This window comes from Camelus bactrianus, chromosome 5, assembly GCF_048773025.1.
Source record: "Camelus bactrianus isolate YW-2024 breed Bactrian camel chromosome 5, ASM4877302v1, whole genome shotgun sequence".
NCBI lineage: Eukaryota > Metazoa > Chordata > Mammalia > Artiodactyla > Camelidae > Camelus > Camelus bactrianus.
Window position 1 is genome coordinate 5,951,570 of NC_133543.1, and position 21,882 is coordinate 5,973,451.

The 21,882-nt window shown below is 44.0% G+C and overlaps 1 pseudogene; it reads left to right on the forward strand.

Annotated features, from left to right (window-relative positions):
* Positions 1-21,882, forward strand: part of LOC141577679 (trafficking protein particle complex subunit 9-like) — a 141,119-nt pseudogene that overhangs the window by 58,036 nt on the left and 61,201 nt on the right.

Sequence of the window (21,882 nt, forward strand, 5' to 3'; positions counted from 1 at the left end):
CCATGAAATTACAGTGACATTAAAAAAAATCTGTACACATCCCAGACGATTATATTTGATTTATACACACACACACACACACACACACACACACACAATCAGGATGCCTCCCATTTGCTGAAGGAGAAGGACCACTTTTTCTGAGTTTTCATTCACTGAGCGTGAGAGGAAAGTCTCTTAAGCAGAAATTCACCTGGCTTCGTGCATGGTTTTTTAAATTGGATTTCTGCTTTGTGTCCATAGAAATATTCTCCTATTAGAAGAGGGGAAGTGGAGACATAGATATTCTGCTGAGGTATTGGTGTCATCATATTTGAGTTGGAAAGGACATATGACAGCATAGAGTTGTAACTTTTTATGGGTGAGAATCCATGATAGTGTAACTTGGACAAGAACCCGGGTCTTCTGTCTTCGTGTCCACGTGGATGAAGAGGCAACTGGGTGGGGGATGGCAGGGATCCTTCTTGCTTGAGTTCCAGGGTCTTGCTAGTTTTCATTGTTCAGCTGCCTTTAGTTTATGTCCATGTGGCCTCTCATGGGAAGGTCACTATGTCCTGATAGATTGAGTTTCTAATCAGCAAAAAGGTCTGGACCCACTAATGTTTCCCAGAGATTTTCTGCTGACCTGCTGACACTTTATATACATGAGACCTAAGAAATTGCTGGATATAAAATCCTTAATGTTATCGTTTGCCCTCGAGTTCCATAGGAATGGAGTGCTGTCTCAGGCTGTCTAAGGCTAGATCTGAACAAATATAGGGTGATAGGCTGCGCAGCTGGACCCTCCCCAGTCTAATGGGATTTCCACCTTAGTTTTTAGAATCAGGCAGATTAGTTCAAATCTTGCCTTTACCATTTATTAGCTTTGTGACCTTGAGGAAGTAACTTTACTTTTTGAGGGACCAATTTTCTTTATCTGTAAATAAGTTCAGTATTTATTTTAGGGTTTTTGTTTTAGAATTGAATGAATCAATTCCTTCATTTTTTCCTAAAATACAGATCACATGGTTCTATGCTGGTGCCTTATTAGTTGATTACTAAGGGACTCAGCAGTGAGAATGTGGGTGAGGACCCCTGGATAATAGAGCTTATATTCCAGGATATACTTTTAAAAGACTGGATTGCAGTGGATTTTTAGTAAATGTCCACTCCATTCCTAATCCCCATTGATTGTGTATATATCTTTATACTAATATATGAACAATTTTTTATTGCAATTTAAGTCTCTGTAGTATTTAAATTATGTAGCTATAACAAAAATACGTGAAATAAAATTATCTGACTTTTATTTTCTTTTCAATAAGCAAAACAAAATAAAATAGAAAAGAAAAGAAAAAGTTTTGAAGGAGTAGAAATAATTTTATTTCCGTGGAATCAACTCCCTATGTTAGGTTTTTCGGTTGTGTTCTTAAACAGCATATAAAATTGACAGGTTTTGTGTTCAGTGTTGATAGCTGGGTGAGTATAGTTTCTTTTTGTGGTTGTCTTTGATGAATTATTTGCACTAGATCATAAGTAATGTGCATGTTACATATTGGAAACCAGGAAACAGTGGAGACATACTACCTCCAATGCAGTCATTTTGTTACCGAGTCCAAACTCATTCTGCTCACCAAATGACAGGCCAATAAACCGGGAGATGAGGTGTTGGAGCAAGGAATAGTGACTTTATTTGCAAAGCTGGCAGATCCAGAAGATGGCAGACTGATGTCCTGGAGAATCATCTTCCACAAGTCAGAATTGAGTCTTCTTTTATACTAAAAAGGGGCGGGGTTTTGATTGGTTGTTGGAAACTTCTTGCTGTATGAATTGCTTGTCCTTTGAATCCGCTGTTCTTGCAGCTGTCCATGAGGATCAAATCATGTTGGCCCTGTGAAAACTCCAAAAAAAAAAAACAAAGGTTATTCTCTATTTTGCAACTTGCCATCTCTACATAAGTGCAGATGAATTAGCATCCTTCAAGATCACGGCCAGGAGAAGAGGCTGTCCTGGATATTTCAGTCTAAAGGCAACTTTCTTTTACAAATGGTGCAGAGCTAGGAAGTCTGAGCCTAGAAAACAGGGCACAGGGTTAAAGCCAAAGGAACAGACCTAACATGGGGTCAAAATTGTTCTTTTCTATTACAATTCCCTTTTCTGCTTCATAGATAAATTTAGTAAGAAACATGAGCAATTTTGTATTTTTGCTTCTTAATAACCGATAAGTGGGCCAACTATATTTTTGTGAGCAGAGATGCTGTGCGGGCATAGGGGTCACAGCACACTCTTGTTGGGGGTGGCCGACCCTGAAACATGTCTGATGCCACGTGAGTGTTTGTGAGGGTCCCCCTAGCCAGCGGCACTATTCAGGAAGTGGCATATGTGCTTTGACTTCTTGAGACCTCATTTTCGGCTGCAGGAAATTTTTTCAGATACTGCGATTGAAAAATCACTCCAGCTGGGGATAATTAGGGAAAAAAGGAAAAGGAAAAGGGTTTGGAGTAGAGTAGAAGAGAAGGACATAAGATCACGGAGCCTGAGTGCTTGGCAGCGGGGCCTCTGGAGAGAGGGGAGCAGAGGTGGGGAGGGGCATGACCTTGGAACCAGCTCCTGCACCTGTCCCCGTGCCCAAGCCACGTAGCTTCCAATGGGCCTGGGCCACCTCTCTGGGCTGGATGTCACCCTGTGCAGAACCTTGAAAATCGAATGTAAGGGGTGGGCAGCACTCACCTAGGGGGTCACTGTGGATTTCAGTCAAGTCCACAGTGCCTTTCCTGGTCATGTGCCTTCACTTGTCCTTTATCTCAGGATCTGAGGAGGAGGAGAAAGGAACTCAGGTAGAGATCCAGGAAGATATCCGACTGTGTTAAGAGAGGACAGACACAGTTAAAAGGGGACCGAGGACACTTGCAGCAAAGTAAAATGACTTCACAACTATTGCTTCAGAGCTGCAGGTGTGAGAGAGCCTAAGCCTGTTTCAGAGTGCAGGGGACAAGCGGAAAGGAATGGCAAAATTTCCACTGAAATTTGAAATTTTGTTAAATAGCCTGCTACTCTTGCTTGTATCACTTGAATGAATGCAGGCATATTTCTGTGGGCATTTATATGTTCACTCAACCCCACCAGCCACTCTTGCCCCCTTCGGGGATGGGCTTTCTCAAGCACAGTGCACCTCCTGCTTCGGTGGGCCAAGCTTCTGGTCCTCGCCTGGGGCCGGGCTGCTGCAGGGCACTGAGTCCCTGAGGCACGGCCTGTGATACACGACAGGAACATCTCTGCTATCGACTGAGGGCCTCCTTTTCCCCCTGCAGTGTAAGAATTCCGGTGACTGAGTTAGAAGCATGCTTCCAAGCTGTGCGTGTCCTCGGCATCCAGAAGCGGAGCCTGGAAGCTTCCGAATTTCTCCAGAATGCAGTCTACATTCACCTTCGGCAGGTGAGTGTATGTCCTTACACAAGTGGAGGAATTACTGCAGTTTTCCTGGAACTTACTCACCACTAGTCCATCTGATTTTTCTGTGCTAGGATTCAGTACGGCCTGCTAAAAAATCTGGAGTCAGATCTTGAAACCCTGATGAAGAGGATTATTTATTTTATTTCACTATATGATAATCATTTACTTTCAAAATTCAGAATTTTTGGTTCTTTCAGGCATTTTTGGGGGGGTTGGCAAAACAAATTTGCTCTTACCGTCTTTGAGACCTGTTGCTTTGTGACTCTCACCTGTCTTCTGTCACTTGTGAGGCAGTTCCATTTGTGACCCTGTCCGGGTTGTTCATGTTATACAACATAAAGTCTGTAAAAGTACAGTCCCTTTTACTCCGAAGACATTCCACAAATAACTCCTTAAATCTGGGTGTGGTTTTAAGAAGACAGAATCATTAGAACATGTAATTGCAGGTTGCTAGTGCAAAATCCCCAAATCAATAGTCTAGCTCAACATCTAAAATCTTTCTAATCTACCTTGGATTTGTATGGATAAGTGAAGCAATTTGCTAAGAATTGAACACCAGGGTTAGAATACAGGCTGGTGTAGCTCAGCAGGTCCTCCTGAGCCAGCGCTGTGCCAGAGGGCGGGGCCGAGGGAGAGGGCGGGGCTTAGGGAAAGAGGAGGGCCAAGGAGGAGGGGGGACCTGCCCTCCCTGAGCTGACAGTTTCATGGCAAACACCTTCACCATGTGAAGAACTTGGAGTTTCTTCTAAGAACACTAGGTTTGAAAAGAGTCATAAAAGAACGGGAGTGACAAAATCCAATTTGTCTCAAGTAGGGGAGAGCAGCTGGAAGGCCACTTGGGAGACTTGTGAGTCCAGGTGGGCAGTGTTGATGGCTTCTACCTGAGCGGTGGGACAGTCAGTGGGACAGTCACCGGGAAAAAACGAACAGATTTTAGGCATGTTTAGATGGTAAAAAGGAAAGGATGAATGATGTCTATGAAAGTAGGATGGAGTAAGGCCCAGGTTTCTGGGTGGATTAATGAGGTAAATGATGGTCCTGCTGTGCTCTGAGGAGGGAAAGCTGCAGAGGGAACTTTGGGGGAACCCTGATGAGTTCAGCTGTGGATAAAGTGAAAGGCTGTTAAATGTGTGGTCTGGGAGCTCAGGTGAGAGCCAGTAGCGAGTAGGGGGAAGGGAGAGAGACGTTCAAGTCATTTTGTCTTGTGAGCATACAAATACTTATGAGTAATGATACACTTACGCCTCTATATTCTGGATTTAACACCCATTAACATTTTGTTATATTGACTGCAGAGGTTCCTAATATTTTTTAATAGAAATAAAATAAATAGAAACAAGATAGTGGAGTTAATAAACATCTTAGAGTTGATGTGTGTCCTTCTATGTATTTTGATACCTCATCTGTTTATAACCATAATCTATAAAAAGTTAACTAGTTTAGCATAAGTGTTAAACAGAGGGACGTGACACACAGTTTTGGGGCTTGAAGCTGATCTTCTCGGGCAAATTATGTAGCCTCTCTGTACCTTTGTTCCATCTTCTGTGACTGCCCCCGGGCCCCTCATCACAGATGATTTCCTAGACTAGATGATGGGAGGGAGGCTGCTGAAGGGAGTAAGTAGTGGCAACTGCTAGGGACAATTAAGAGAGAGACAAAAAGAGATTAAAGTCAATAAACTCAGTACAAACAAATACTCTCAAAAGAGAAAGAATCCTGCAGTGTTTTGAGCCACTTAGCATAAGGGAAACAAAATCACGTGGACCCAAAGCTCTTGAGCATGTGAGTATTGTGGGTGGGAATGTGTCATCAGAAAAGGGTTGAGAAAAGGTCTTTTGGTTTCCCTTGACGTTTCCATTAAGGATGGGGAGCAGAAGTGAAAACCCTCAGCTTCAGTGGAAGCTGCTGTTTTGTGTGAAACTGACCAAACTTTGGAGACCAGTCATCAGCGGTGCTGGCAAATGAAGAGATTTCGGGTTTGGGTGGGGCACTTGCTGTGACTTCCAGGTGACCTACTGGCTGGGGGCTGTGAGGAGGGCAGTAGGTTTGCAGGGAGACCCGGGCATAATCCCTGGCTCTGAGGCTGCTGGTCTGACTAGCAGACCTGGGCACAGGCAGTCCTAATGGGGCAGCTCGGGATGTGGCCTGGGACACCTGCCGTGCTGAGGGGGAGAAGAGCGCTTCCCTGAGGGGGTGTCCCTGCGGAGAGTGGAAACATCCTCCTGCAGGGGAGGAAGAGCCTCTGAGCAGGGTGCTGGTTGCACAGGCAAGACCACCCTGAGCACTGAGGGTTTGGGGAGCCGGAAGTCACACAGTGGCCCGAGCAGCCTTGTTCCTGAGAAACTAGAGGGAGAAGAGGCTGAAAAGTCAGGCTAGGGTCAGACACTGTGGTGGGTTATGAGTGACAGTAAAGGACTGGTCAGGCAGGCACGAGAGAACCCTGTGGGTGTCCCAGCTGGAGCGTCACGCCAGAGGGTGGAGCTGAGTTATAGACTTTGCCACTTATTAGCTGTGTGACTTTGAGCAAGATCACCCCAACTCTCTATATATACCTTCATCTGTAAAATGACACAGTGACAAGCTCGTGTCATCAGAAGGCTTAGTTTAGCTCTGATCCTCTGTGTCCAGTCCTGTCAGTGCTGCCCTGCAAGTTTCTGCAGTGGCTGCTCTTACCCTGAGATGGGAGGGCATAGAGGGACTTTGTAGCGCCCGAGGGCAGGAAGGGGTTGCTTTAAAAACAGACATGTAGCCGCCTGCAGCTGCAGGCCTGCAGGCAGTTTGGTTGATGGTCCTGGAGAGGACTTTGGAGGCCTTAGCATCGTCATAAGTCTTGTTTTCCCTTGGGGGCCAGAATTGCCTATGCAGATTAATGTGGAAAATTTGGGCTTCTGGCAAAGCTGTTTTCAGAGATGGTAATATACATAACATATCGTAGAAAATATAATGCTTTTATTTAATCTGTGGGACTTTGCAGCTGTTGGGAACACCTCTGTTGGCCTGGTCTCCACGGAGGACACTAGGGGTCGGCAGAGCGTGCGGGAGGGCAGGTAGCCTGCAGTGCTGCTGCGGGGTGTTCTCCCGAGTAGAGCACTCTGCTGAGTTGACTCTTCTCTGAGTTTGGTTGCCAGATGAGCAGACAGCAAATTAATGAGTTCTGGTGGGATTGTATAATGACAGAAAGAAGAGGGACCCGTACTTTTTCTGGACTAGAACACGCTTTTGGTTCCTGATCCAGTGTGTTCCATTACAGAATTGATGAGTTGTGTCTATTCTGGGACTTGTCGACTGAAAGAAATGTGTAGCCTGAAAGTTTAGGGTTACACTGTATTAGGCGGGAGGACTCGAGGCGGGATGACAGCCTTCAATTCTGTCTGAGGGACTGCTCCCAAGAAGTAGGGGAGGAACTAGGATTATATAGGAGCTTTACAACAAAGACCAGGGAGTTGGAACAATAAAAGATTGCTTGTTATCTAAAGAAATCCAGGCATCTCAAGTTAAAGAATTTAGTGCCTTTGTATGTATCATTTGACCTCACTGGATTCATTCTTTAGACAAGCACCTAGCTATCTAGGGCAATTATCCTGTCTTCTTATTCTGAGTCTGTTCAGAGGGCAGCATTGTGAGTGGCTGTAGAGGCTGGGCTTCAGGTCTGTCCGCACTGGGGGGTGGCGGCAGCCTTGATGACTTGGTTTCAGCATTCTTTGTTTACTGAAATGGTTGTAGTATTTTAATTCACATTGTAGTATTTTCATTCACAGACTGATTGTGGATAATCTGGAAACTTGCAAAGGAAACGAGATGGAATTACTGCAGGTACCTTCTACTTTAATAAGCCGTGTGCAAACATAAACATGGAGGAAGCATACATTTGAATTTGGTGGTGTAGGGAAGGGTTTCTGCACATTACAGGAGAACGCAAGGTAGAATATCTCTTCTTTGTTGGCAGGGATGTGGGTCAACCTGTCTTTTCTGTAGCGGATTCTGAGAGCACTTTATGGTAATTAACAAACATTGACAAACGGTGGCACACTTTGCATTTAAGAGCTGACCTGTGCAAACGTGTATTGGACAGGTGGATTTCATAGGCAAGTGGTGAGGTGGATTGGAGAGAGGTGTAGCCCAGGCCTGGGCTCAGATTCAGGTTTAAATCGCCATTTCCTCACCAAAGGACCTTGGACTAGAGTGTAACCTCCATTAAACTGTTGGTGAATCTGTGAAATATGCATTATAATATTCGTTTCTTCCTGGGTTTGTTGTAAGTTTAAACAGTATTATAACACACATGAAACACTTAACAGGCACTTAGCAGTGTTCACTGTGTCCTTCCGCCCCGCTTAGCGTGTGTTACAGCCGTAAAGGTAGCATGTGCCTGTTGAGGACGTACTGGTAGCCCCTTGAATAGGTTGTGAATTTGGTGATTTCCTTTAATCCTTGAAACTCTACGTGCCATGGGCAGTTATTTTCATGAACAGATGAGGAATCTTAGGGTAAAGAAGACGGTGTAATTTGCCCAAAGTCAGACCATAATTTTGGGTGCAGGGGCCTCTGTTCAGCATGGGCCCCTGGGCTTTCTGCCCTCTCCGTTCAGCACCAGAGCCAGATGTGGAGTCGCCTGTCTCCCAGCCCAGAATATCCGGCAGGCAGCAACACAAACCTGGACCTGTTCTGCTTAAGCAAAAACTCCCGAGGGGAGGCAGGTACTAAAGGGATAAATGTAAAAACAGACGACTGTAAACTGTTATCAGCTCAGAGAAGGAAAGGAACACGCCTCGCCGTGCAGAGCTGGGAGCTTTCCCTTCGGGGCTGCTCTGGGGGCGTTCATTTCAGCTAAACAAACTCCGCTCCTGCACCAAGGCATGAAGGCAAGGTGCATGTAACCAGGCTGACTGTGCCTCGTTGATCATATTCATTCTTAATTCAGTGTCAGCTGTCACGGGCACTTACCTAGTAAACAGATGTCGGCCATAATCATCACGCACTTTGCTTGGTAGTTTTATTGGCCCCACTTTTGAGATGAGGTAATTGAAGCTGGGGAGTTTGCTGCATGCCCGTGATTACCTTGGAAATACCCCCACTGGTCTTTCAACCTAGACTGGTGTGGCTGTTACATCCCAGCCCTGTGAATGGCATCGTGTAGCTTCTACCAAGTGGCCCAAATGACTGACATTGATTTTCTTAATCCGTAGGAAATGGTATGTAACAATAAGAGAAAAGGTGGTAAGAAATTCTTTGGAAAACTAGAACAAAATCCAATACTTCCCCAGCTGGGGTAGCGTACCCAGTGTCACTCATCCCACTCACAGCCTGGCACCTCCTCCCTCCCGACTCCGTGTTCAGAAGCCACTCTGTGCCTTCGAAGAACATTTTGCCTCGTGACACTGTTGACTAAAACCTATGACCTCTCTGTCCCCGGTTAACTCTCTCTTCAAGGCCATTTAAATTTTATGCAGGCTCCTCCACTCCGATGTAAGAAAAGACTCTTTAAACTTCTTGATGAAGCTCCTAAATGAAGATCTTGTGAAGGAAACCTAGTCAAAACCTGGGAGGTTTGCACACAGTGACTGCATGCAACCTCAGCACTTTGTGAAGTTCAGAATCAGAGGGGTGGGAGACTCAGGAAAGGCTTTTTAAGGTAGAAAGGGGAAAGTGAAAGGATGCAGGCTGTGTGAGACTGAAACATCTCGGTCCCAGCCAGCAAGGCACCTGCGTTCAGGATGGTGTATGGGGAGTACAGAGTTCTCACAAAGAAAGAAGTGGTGGGATGGGAGGGAGGACAGATAGATTCTTTACTAGGGAAGGAAAAAGTGGGCTGAAAATTTCCTGGTTGAATAAGAGGACTGTGAAATGATGTGCTTGCATTTTGGAGAGAAGGGTTTTGTGGGGACAGGCCTAGGAGAACGCTCTCTGGCTGGGGAGTCAGCACAACAGAGAACCACAGAGAACCGGGCTGACCTCAGGGCCCCTGCTGGGGGAGGGGCTGCCAGCCATTTTGGTCCTGGGGGCTACTTCTGTCCCTTAGCTGGGGCCTCAGAACTCCCTTCACATCCCAGTCCTGTTGATACAAGAAAACATAAGTGGGGCATGGGAAGGGCTGTGTCCCAGGCTTTGGTTGAGCCCCTGGAATGTGCCCCACCAGACGTGGGTCCTTGGCTTCATGCAGGAAAGATTTCAAGAGCAAGCCACTGTTGAGTAAAGGTAGATTTATTCACAGAGACACATTGGAAGGCAGGAGAAATGCCACGAGGTGTGGGGGTTGGGTGCTCAGATTAAAAGTAGGTACACACTCCACAGACAAAGTGTGGGCCTTCTCCGAAGAGGGAGAGAGAGTGATGACCGCGAGGTGGCGCTGTGTTGCTGGTTTTCGTGGGCTTGGTTGTTTTATATGCTAATAATTAGAAGGAGCAGCCTAAGGGCAAGGGGCTGGGATTCCCTGGGAGTTGGCCATTTCCCACCGTTTGATCTTTTGTGGCTAGCCTTGGGATGGCCATGGTGCCTTGGGGCGTGTTATTCACCATGTTACTATTACAACGGGTGTATAATGAAGCTCAAGATCTGCTAGAAGTAAAATCTCTTCATCCTGAGCCTCAAGGCCTACTGGGGGTTGAATCCTTCACCATTTTGATGTTAATTGCTGTGGCCTTCATTGAATGGCTGTGCTCTGGCCCCTTCCATCCTGTCTCACTGTGTTGACACAGAGAGAGCAAAGGCCGGGCCCCGCCTGTGCTCCTGCATTTAACAGGGAGAGGGGTGGGGTGTGCTGATGATGACTCTGAGTGGTGAGAAAGATGTTTCAGATTTTCCCACGTGGGACATGGGGAAGTGCCAGCAGCCACCGCAGATTTATCTCACGGGCATTATCACTTGTGTCACTCATCTTTTTCTATTTTTCTTTCTTTTTTTTTTCAAGTATTTAATCTAAATTTAACATCAGGTTTTCTTAGGAAAGAAATTTCTCTTTTTCTTTTCATTGGGGCTCTTTTGGGGGGGTAGGTAATTAGGTGTATTTATCTGTTAGAGGAGGCCCTGGCGGTTGAACCCGGGACCCCGTGCACGCTAAGAACACGCTCTACCACTGAGCTGTACCACCCGCCCCATCATCTTTTACTTTTTGCTTTAGCTGCCAAGAATCTTACGGCTGAATTTCTAGTCGGCCTTTAACACTTACCCTGACTTCATGGCATTCGTTTTTATGAGTTTACTTCCCCCTGGTTTCATTTAAGTATTGAATCTCCATTTTCTCTTCACTCTAACTTTTGTCTTTTTGTTGTTATGGTTGTTAAGCTGTGTTAAAAATTGTTTAATTCCTCTTTTAGCAGGAGGCTGAAAGTAAATAAATATGTAAACAAACTTATCACACTTAAATGTTTTATACATTCTAAGCTGTTTATTAGTTACTTAAAAACCGAATTGAATACTGAAGTGATAAAATTTTAAAATTATTTTTTAACATTTTATAAAAGTATAGCTGATTTACAATATGATATGTTTCAGGTGTACAATAATTGCACAATTTTTATTGTTATGCTCCATTTATAGTTATTGTAAAACATTGGCTATATTCCCTGTGTCGTAAGATACATCCCTGTAGCGTGTTTATGTTACATGGAGCAGTTTGTATAAGAAAGTTGGGTAATACAAAGTCTGGGGCGTGGCTCTGTCTAACCCATGTTCCCGGTCACCATTCCTGTCAGAGCCCAGGCTCTCACTCCTGTCTGCAGGGGAGCAACTGGAGGCAGCCCTCATCAGCGCTGGCACCACCCTCTGAGTGGCAGTGACAGCAGTGACTGTGTGTGGACGTGTAAATTGTTGTTCCAGGAGCTTTACATGCATTTCTGCATTTAATAATTAAAGCCCTCCTGTGAGGAATCATTTTAGGTTTTTAATGAATAATACATTTTATTTTGATTTTGAGAGTTCAAACTTCCAGAAAATTTACTGGAATAGTACAATAAAGGCTTAGATACAGTTCACCTAAAAGGGCACTGTTTGCCCTTTTGTGTCTGGCTTATTTTAGTATAAACTTTCAAGGTTCATCCATGTTGTATCCTCAGTCAGTACTTTATTCTTTTGGTTTTATAATATCCTTTTTCTTTTTTTTTTCGTTTTTTCTCTATTTAAAAATATTTTCATTGAATTCTAGTCAGTTTATAATGTTGCGTCAGTTTATAATTTTGCATCAGTTTCTTGTGTACAGCACAACACTTCATTTATATAGGAACATACATGTATTCATTTTCATATTCTTTTTCAACATAAGTTACTATAAGTTATTAAATATATTCTCCTGTGCTATACAGTATAAACTTGCTGTTTACTCTATACATATTCAGTATCTGCAAATCTTGAACTCCCAATTTATTTCTTCCCACACCCTCTCCCCTCTGGTAACCATAGTTTGGTTTCTATGTCTGTGTGTCTGTTTCTGTTCTGTAGATAAGTTTATCTTTTTGTTTGTTTGTTTTTTTAGATTCCACATGTGAGCGATCTCATATGGTATTTTTCTTTCTCTTTCTGCTTACTTCACTTAGAATGACATTCTCCACGTCCATTCATGTTTCTACAAATGGCATTATTTTATTATTTTTTTATGTCTGAATAGTAGTCTATTGTACAAATATACTACAACCTCTTTATCCAGTCATCTGTCAGTGGACATTTAGGTTGTTTCCATGTCTTGCTATTGTAAATAGTGCTGCTCTGAATATTGGGGTGTAGGTATCTTTTTGAATTACGGTTCCTTCTGGATATATGCCCAGGAGTGGGATTGCTGGGTCATATGGGAGGTCAATGTTTTGTCTTTTGAGGAACCTCTGTACTGTTTTCCACAATGGCTCCACCAAATTGCAACCACAGTGTAGGAGGGTTCCCTATTCTCCACAGCCTCTCCAGCATTTATTGTTTGTGAACTTCTGAATGATGCCTATTCTGACTGGTGAGATGTGATATTTGATTGCAGTTTTGATTTGCATTTCTCTGATAATGATATTGAGCATTTTTTCATGTGCCTATTGGCCATTTGTATGTCTTCATTGGAGTAAAGCTTCTTTAGGCCTTCTGCCCATTTTTGAATTGAATTGTTTGTTTTTCTTTCTTATCAAGTGTAAAAGGTGTTATATATTCTGGGAATTAAGCCCTTGTCAGTCTCATTTATTGCAACTATTTTCTCCCATTCCATAGGTTGTCTTTTAGTTTTGCTTACTGTTTCCTTTGCTGTGCAAAACCTTGTAAGTTTAATTACATCCCACTTGTATATTTTTGCTTGTATATCTATTGCTTGAGTAGACTGCTCTAGGAGAACATTGCTGAGATGTATGTCAGATATTTTGCCTATGTTTTCTTCTAAGAGGTTTATAGTGTCTTGTCTACATGTTTAAGTCTTTAAGCCATTTTGAATTTATTTTTGTGTATGCTGTGAGGGAGTAGTCTAACTTCATTCATTTACATGCAGCTGTCTAGTTATCCCTACACCATTTGCTGAAGAGGCTGTCTTTACTCCATTGTATGTTCTCACCTCCTTTGTCAAAGATTCAATGACCAAAAGTTTGTGGGCCTATTCTTGGTAATTTTGTTTATCCATTCATTGATGGATGGATATTGTTTGTAACCTTTGGCTACTCTGAATGATACTGCCATGAATATTGATGTGCAAGTTTTTGTGAGAATATGTTTTCATTCTGTTGGCTGTACAGTTGGCCCGCCATATCTGTAATTTCCACTTCATGGATCCAGATGGCTGATTGTAAAGGGACTCGAACATCCTTGGATTATGGTATCCAGGGTGGGGGGTTCCTGAAACCAACCCCCCGAGGATACTGAGGGATGACTCTACATGTAGGAGTGGAATTGCTGAGCCATATAACTCTAACCTTTTGAGGAAACACCAGACTTCTCCAAAGAAGCTGCACCATTGTCCCTTTCCACTGGCCGCAAATGAGGTATCTCTGCCTCCTCAACGACACTTTTTATTGTCCATGTTTTGATTAAAACCGTCCTAGTGGGTATAAAATGAGAACTCATTTTGATTTTGATTTGGCTAGTGATGCTGAGCTTCTTTTCATGTGCTTATCGGGCATTTGTGTATTTATTTAAATCCTTGCCAAATTTAAACATTGGGTCGATTTTCTTTGTATTGTTCAGTTGTAAGCATTTTTTATATATCCTGAATACTAGTCTCTTCTTAGATAAATGCTTTGCAAAATTTTTCTCCTATTCTGCAGATTGTCCTTTCACTTTAGTTTTTTTAAGCATTAAAACAATTTCTTTACAGGGGAGGTAATTAGATGTATTGATTTATTTTATTTTTCTTGCTAAGCATGCACTCTGTCACTTGATATACCCACTTCCCCTGTCATTTCACTTTCTTGATGATGTAATTTGTAACAAAAAGGTTTTAAATTTGATGAAGTCCAGTTTATCTGTTTTTTCTTCTATCACTTGTGCTCTTCGTATTGTATCTAGGAAACCAAAGCCTATCCTAGGACCACAAAGATTTATACTGTGTCTTCTTTTAGAAAGTTTATAGGTTTAGTTTTTACGTTTCTGTCTGTGATCAATTTTGAATTAATTTTTATTTATTTAAAATATGGGGGTCCAGATTCCAGATTCATTCTTTTGCCTGCAGATACTCAGCACTCCCTGCACCATTTGTTGAATAGACTATTCTTTCAATGGAGTGTTGTTGACACCCTTGTGGAAAACTGACTGTAAATGTAAGTTTTTCCCCCTGGGTTTTTATTATGTCTCATAGATTTATTTATCCAAACTTATGCCAGTACCATTCTGACTTAGTACTATAGCTTTTTAGTACCCTTTAAAGTGAGTCCTCCAACTTTGCTCTGCTTTTTCAAGATTGTTTTTGCTGACCTGGGCCCCTTGCACTTCCATATGAATTTTGGGATCACTTTTTCAATTTTTGCAAAGAAGTCAGCTGGAATATTGATAAGGATTCCACTGAATTTGTAACTCACTTTGGGGAGTCCTAACATTTTTAACAATATTGTCTACCATTCCATGAACATGGGATGTGTTCCATATATGTAGGTCTTTTAAGTATTATTTCGGTGATACATCAAAATATTCAATGTACAAATCTTGTAAATTTTTGTTAAATGTATCTCTCATTTTATTTTTAATGCTGTTGTAAATGGAAAGGCTGAGCTTCTTGAGGGTAGGACTATATATTAATTTGCTTATTTCTAGGATTTCTACACAGCAAATACTCTAGGTTTATATTTGCTACATAAATCTATCCACAACTCTTCCCACCCCCGTGTTATAAGAAACCAAGACCCAGGTTAAACTACCTGAACACCTATGTGGAAGTGAGAAATGAGACCCTTGGGTGGGGCTATGTGAAGATGATACTGAGAGCTTATTTAGGATGGCTTCATCTTAAATTCCTTTAAACAACACTTTTGGTGTAGTCAGATACATTAAGATCATGCCCTTTTGATGTGCAGAGGAGCTAAGACTATCATTTTCAAATAATTTCTAGTGAGATTGTTGTACTTGAAATCAAATTTGCATCAATCTTTGAAGATATATGTTTCAGGAATTTTGACTAAAGAACACCTGTCTTTATTCATTAATGACAACTAAATTCTCAAGCAACATGTAAGAGTTTGAGCAAACTGCCCCAGCCCCGTAGTGCTGGTTGGCTGCAGCTGTAACTGGAGTCAGTGCTTACCTCTCCCAGCACGCTTGGGCTGATCTGCTCAAAGGTGTTCGTCCAAATGTTTGTCTGTAGTCTGTTGGACAAAGCCATAAAACATTGAGTTAAGGTTGCTGGAATGCAATATATTCCTATTAATATTAAGTAAGCACATATTGAGTGCTTACTGTATGTTGGGAATTGTCCCTCAGCCTCACATGTATATTATTTCACTTAAAACTTCATATATTTCCTTGTTATTCTCACTTTACAGATAAGGAGACTGAGAATTAGGTCTTCTGTATTTTGGATGGAGCTCATTATCAATGACAGGAAGTTGTAAGGAAAAAGATATTGATTCATCCTGAGAAAATATTTTTCTGACCGTCAGCAGTGAAGAGGGTGAACACTGAAGAAGGTGATCATTGTTTGAGTGAGACGAGCCCCGGGTTGTACGGAGTCAGCATCCCTGTCCTGGACACGGCACGTGTAGATCTGTGTGGTGGGTGAGGCGGCGATGCAGCGCAGGGAACGCGGATGCCGGGCCATTGGGCTGTGCTCAGGCCCAGTGGGGCTTTCTCCTAAGGGCAGTGGACCGTCATTGACAGATCTTAAGTAGGGGAGTGGGGTGCTCTCGTAGATCACTTTTGTCTTGTAGAATGCTTAGAAACATTTAGAAGGCTCTGCAGGAGGTGATGTGATGAGTCAGATTAGGGTGGCTGCCAGGTGTAGAAGTGTAGAATTTTCAAGTGGTTTTCAGTCCCAATTTTGTGGCTGAGTAGCTGTGTCACTTTGGATGATGCACTCAAGGAAGTAAACAATTTATCTAATCAATTGAAGAAGTGATGTACCGACCTCCCAGGACTGCTGTGGCGATCCAGTGAGATAACGTGTGCACAGTGTGCAGCGTGGTCCCCAGCACACAGTCAGTGCTGAGTGAGTGCCAGTGAGTAACTGGTAGGTCAGGTGTGGGTGGTGGGACTCGGTGACTGAGGAAATCTGGGCCCTGAAGGTGGGGTCCAGTCACATCTGTGAGTGATGGGCCTGAGCTGGGAGAGGCAGGGAGACCTTGCACCCCGACCAGGGGCCCTGGGTAGGATGGCTATGGGAGGAGCACCGTGAAGTCAGCTCTTTGCAGGTGGAGCTCGAGTTGCCTTTGAGACATCTAAGTGCATTGTCATGAGCTCAAAGAGGAGGTCTGGGCCCGGGCTGTGAATTTTCCTATAATCTTAATCCCTGAGGACGCCGAGGTATTGATCACTGAACGTGAAGACATACTTTACAGGACAAGTGAATAGTAGTATCATCTCTGTCATCAAAGCTCACATCTCTTTATTCATCACAAGTTTGCTATTGGGTACTTACAGAGCTCACTTCACTGCCATCCCCTGGGCTCAGGCTCCACAGAAAAGAGCTGGTGAGCCTCCCTCTTTTCCAGAAGAAGACACATTTAGCTGGTAGAATTCTGTACCTCGCCAGACTTAGAATTTTAGTTTGTTGTTTTAATTCTATTTTCTGTTAGCCATCTCCTGACAGGAGAGACGTTTTACCTCATGGACATATTTCAATTAGCTGTTACTGAGAATTGCTGATCTGATCCATAGTGTAAGTATTATATTAACCTTGTAGAGTATTTATCATTTTTCTGTCTTTGCCCTTTAATTTTGTATGCCCCTTCAAATCTCTATCCTATTTGGGGCCTTATTTTTTTAAATTAAAAAATGTCTATTTGCAGTTAAGAAAACAAAAGAAAAGAAAAAATACACATGATTGCTAAACTTAGAAAATATCTAGTGTGTTTTCTGTCTCGGCAACGGAGGGTTCTAGAAACTCGTGAAAACCTTCATTACACAAGTTTCTTAAAATGCTGATTAAGAAATAAAACCTTCCTTCTTCATCTTTCAAGCTGCACAGCTAATTGTGAAGAAAGTGAGGGGAAATCCTCAGAAGCCAAGACAAACCAGAAAGCAGGAATTCTGGGTGATACACGAGCCTTAGAAGCCCTGGGGTGCCTGTTGGCTCCTGTACTGAGTTTCAGTTGCCTTGACAGGAGGGTAGGAGCTGAGCCCGAGTCTTCTCACACTGGGAGTTGGATGACTGATCATATGTAAGGCCAAGCCCATCCCGAGAAGCATGGTTTACTAAAGGGTTAACTATGAAAAAAAATTCCTCAAGGTAAGACAGTAAGGAAAGTCAATTTTTTTGGAAGAGGGGAAAAATAACAAATCCAAAGTAAGGATATAGTTTAAAGCTCTTCTGGCATGAGAGTAACCACAAACACCTGGTAGAGAATCACAGCTACTCCTGGAATGAGAAGCTGTGGTTTGAATGAATCAGTGAGCAGCCATTCCGAAAAAGGCCTCCAGAGTCTTGAGGATCAAGATACTTGACTGCAAACACCTGTCTTCCAAGGTCTCAATCAAATAACCAGAAAGGTTTTAAAGGAAAGAAGCCATACTCATAGTTCTATTTCTTAACATTACTTTATGCTAGGAATTCAGAGGTGACTATGGAGTTGTCTCCTCTTTTATGGACTTTACCTTCTCTTTGGGGAGACAAACTGACATAGTTGGGGAGCTTGGTGGAAGGAGGTGATAGTCTGTTGCAATTAGCCAGGAGAGGAGATTAAGAAAGCAGTGAAGGGTGGGTGAACTTTTTAGCTAAGGACATTCTTTTTCTGCTGGCCCTTAATTGCAGGCTCAATGAGCAGTCACTGGAGGGAATAGATCTTACGGAGGATGGACTTAGCTCAGGCCTCTTTAGAATGGACAAGTGAACCTGGAGAAAGACAGTCAAATCTGTGCAGACATTAAAGTTCACTTGAACGTGCTCCATCCCTGAGCCAAAGATAGGACAAATATGCAGCACTTCTTAAGGACAGAGGAGTGGTTTTTAAGGTTCTCCAAGAATGAAGCCCAGGGAACCGAGATGGCCAGTTGTCAAACTGTGACTTTGCACTTTGGACGGTGTACCCACCAAGGGTATTGGCCTTTTATACATTTCCATTTCTCTTTAATACATGTCAGGTGATGAGGACGTGGGCACAATTGTTTGACATCTTGTCGAGGCGACTTTGGGTACCTGCCTAGAAACGCGGGCACGGCTACAGCTGCGTCACACATGTTGCCGCCCATCCCACTCCCCGGCTCCGTGATCACGGCAGAGTGGTTCCTTGTTGACCTGTCCATCTTCTCTGTGACATCATAACCCATGAAAAGACCGGAGAGTATTAACTTGGCTTTGTTAAAGTCAAAGGAACAGATCTAATATGGAGTCAGATTTGTTCTTTCCTATTTCAGTATTGCCATGGAGAAGACAGTTTGGGCAGCTTTTTATAGGGTCCTCGAGGCTTTCTCTCTCAGCCTCTGGGCACCTTTATTGAAAACCCTTCATAGCTGTCTGGAGTGCTGGAAAACCACTCCGACTGTTTTGCCCTGAAGATGTGTTCAGTTTATAACTCATCTCTACTCCTTGGAAAACAACTCAATAAAAACTCAGTTGGTTTTCCACCAGCCATGGGCAGGAGTGAGGGATACCTTGTTATTATTTCATAAAATAATAATAATAATAAAAATAGTAATAATAAAAATAATAAACATAATAAACATAAAAATAATAATAATAATTAATAATAATAATAATAATAAAAGAAGTCTTAAAACAGCACTGGGCACATAGGTGAGAGTCAATAAATGCTTCCTGGCTTAAATCAAAAGTGATGACTCAGTGATTCCATGGCTGCTGTATTTGCTGAGCTAGTTACTCCTTTGCTCCATTACACATTTTTTTAACTGAAAAAGAAATACATGCAAATGTTTAAAAAAAATTCAAACAGCACAAAAATACACAAGTGAAAGAAGTTTTCCCTCATCCTCTGTTCTTCCAGCCCTCCCTGGAGATGCCACTTTTTACTATCCTTTGGGTGCTTTTCCAGATATGCTATGCACATTCCCACCTATGTATGTAAATTCCTTTAAAGTTTTAGTTATTTTTAAATTAAAGGGATTTAAATCCTCAAGTGGCTTCTGCCTGGGTAATAGAACAGAACAAATCTGACTCCATATTAGATCTTTTCCTTTGACTTTAACCCTATGCTCTGTCTCCTAGGCTTCATCTTGCTTGTAAAACAATGTTGCTTAGAGCCTGAAATATACAGGAGAACCTATTCTGAAGGCTCTGATCTTTAAGTATATTTAACACATTTTCATTCATAAAAAGATAAGAAATTGCAGAATAGAAAATAACGTTTGTTTTGTTAGAGGTTTACAGAGATTTGACCCAGGCAGATAGCTGCAAGAACAAAGGATTCTAACAAGAAGGAATTCCTACACCAAGAAGATTGCAACAACCAAGCACGTAGGAAAAGAGCCTGAATTCTGACTTGGGGAGATGGTTTTCCAGGACATTAGTTTGCCATCTAGGTCTACAGAAACTTGCTATTCCATGCCCCAACACCTGGTCTCCCAACTTATTGGCCTGTCCTGCACTGAAGAGAATGAATTTGGATTTGGTAGCACTCCTATATACCTAGCAAGCTGGGCACTGGAACTGAGTGTTATGGAAACAACAGGCCAGCCAAGGAACAATCACCACTCGGAGTGTTGGCGTACTCAGATTTATTATGCCGGCGGGCTCAGAGGGGCTTCTGCTCCGAAGTTCTGAGCACCCACCTCCAAGACATACACATGAAGTTTTAAAAGGTTAATTACAAGTAAGGGTGTATTAGCCAATAAGGCTCAAGCAACAAAAAGCAAGGAATCAGCACACTGGTGCTTGTCAACTTGTAATAGACACTTGTTGAGCTTCGATTTACGGCTTAGCTTGTTAGCCCAGTAAACTGACACTAAACTTCAGATTTACGAGTTAGCCCAGCAGAATTTAGATCAGTAAACTGACACATCACACTTAGATTTGTGACTTAGCTTGTTAGCCCAGCTGGGCTTTTCCTTCACATGAGGACAGCTCTCCCACACCCAGGGAACTACTGTGAGCCCTTGATGGTTCCACTAGGGTGGAGTGTGGTTTACCCAGGACGGATGGGGACTACGCACCAACACTCAGGCAGTCTGCTCTGTCTGGGGCTCTGATCTTGAACCACCCCGCTCCCTGCCAGCCCAACACCTGGGACAGTGGAGCTAAGGCAAAGATCGTGCCTGCCTGTTTCCCAGCGTGTAAAACGGGAATATGTACTCTTCCCAAGGTAGTTCTGAGTGACAACACCTGCGGGTGCTTGGTTCCCAGACCAACAGAAAACCCTGCTCCTCGTGGGGGCAACAGGTGTGATACCCGTAGGGGTTCTGCAGCAGCATCGGATGGAGGGCTGGATCAGGGAGGTAAAACTTGAGCTGCGGGCCTTGAAGTGTTACAGAAGGGTACAGAGGCAGGACTGCCGCCTTCTTCAGGGTGCCACCAGAGGTAAAGCTTTTTCTCTCCATCCTCGCTAGGACCTTACCCTTTCAGGATCCCTCCATTCTCTCTGCTATTCCTGTCCATCTGTCTCCCTCCACTTTTTCCCTCCTCTCCTCCCCCTCCCTCACTGCCCCACCTTCTCTCGCAGAACCCAGAGCGGATTGCTGGCCCTCCTGCGCATGGGCGGTCGGTGTCAGCTGGACCGCGGGTTGGAAGCTCCAGCTCGGAGCCGGGGATTAGCCCCAAAGGCTTCTCAGCTCTGTCGCCCGGCAGGCCTTTAGCTCCTGCCCGGGGCCGGTGCCTCTGGCTGTGGAAGTGCAATGTGGGGTCTCCCGGGAAAGGGGTCAGGTGGCTGCGGGAGGGCGGTCCGCGTGTCACAGACCACGAGGGCGCGAGTCAGCCTGTGTTCAGCTGAATTGCTCGGGCCAGACCCCTGTGACCGCGCCACCTGCACCAGTGCCCCAGTGCCACAGCTTCCCGGGGCCAGGTGTGCACCTGCCGCCTCTCACCCAGCCGGGCTCCCCTCAGTCCGCTGCTGGCGTCCCCTTCCCCTCTCTCGCCCGCGAGTCCTCTCCTCCCGGGCTTCCTCTCCTCGGCCACCGGCCCGTCCCCACAACTGGGCGGGCTGCGTCCCAGGCGGGCGGGGTCTGCGGACCCGGACGGGGCAGCTGGGGCTGGGGCTGGGGATGGCCTCCGAGCGGGCCTGCAGCCCGCATTTCCACCCATTTCCCTGCCCCGCGACTCCGGGGCTGCCCTGGTCTTCATTTCCCGCTCCCTGAGGAACAGCTCAGTGGCGTCTGCACTGCTCCCTGGGCTGAGAGCCTCCGGCTGTAAAGCCCAGCTACTGGTGGAGTCGGGAAAAGGGATCCTCAGTGCCAAGCGAGCTTCTGTCTCCTCCCTCAGTGTTTCTGCCCCAGGTAAGTACCTTGAACACTTTCAGGTGTTATGATGGCGGTGCTTGTTGGTGTCATGTGTTTTTATAGTGAGAGGGATTACAGTGTTGAAAGCAGGGCTTGTTTCAGTTAAAAATGAGCTGAAGGCATAAGGCTGTGTCATCCTCCTTCCTTCCCTCTCCCAGGGTGAAAAGTGTGACCATCGATTTTAAAAAGACAGTTACATTCCCTAACTAGCGCAGCCCAGCTTGGTGTGTTAACAGGAAGAGCACCACCAGAGGCGTTGGAGACCCAGGGACATTGCAGTCCTAAAGAGCTCCTGGCACAGTTTGGTTTGTTTTGGTTTTTTGTTTTTCTTAAATTGTGGGGCAGACTAAGTAGTATAGAGGGAAAAATAATTGTCAAGAAATATTTTTTCATATAACAGCTTTATTGTGATATTGTTCACACACCATGAAGTCCACCCATTTAAATGGTACAATTCAGCAGCTTTTAGCA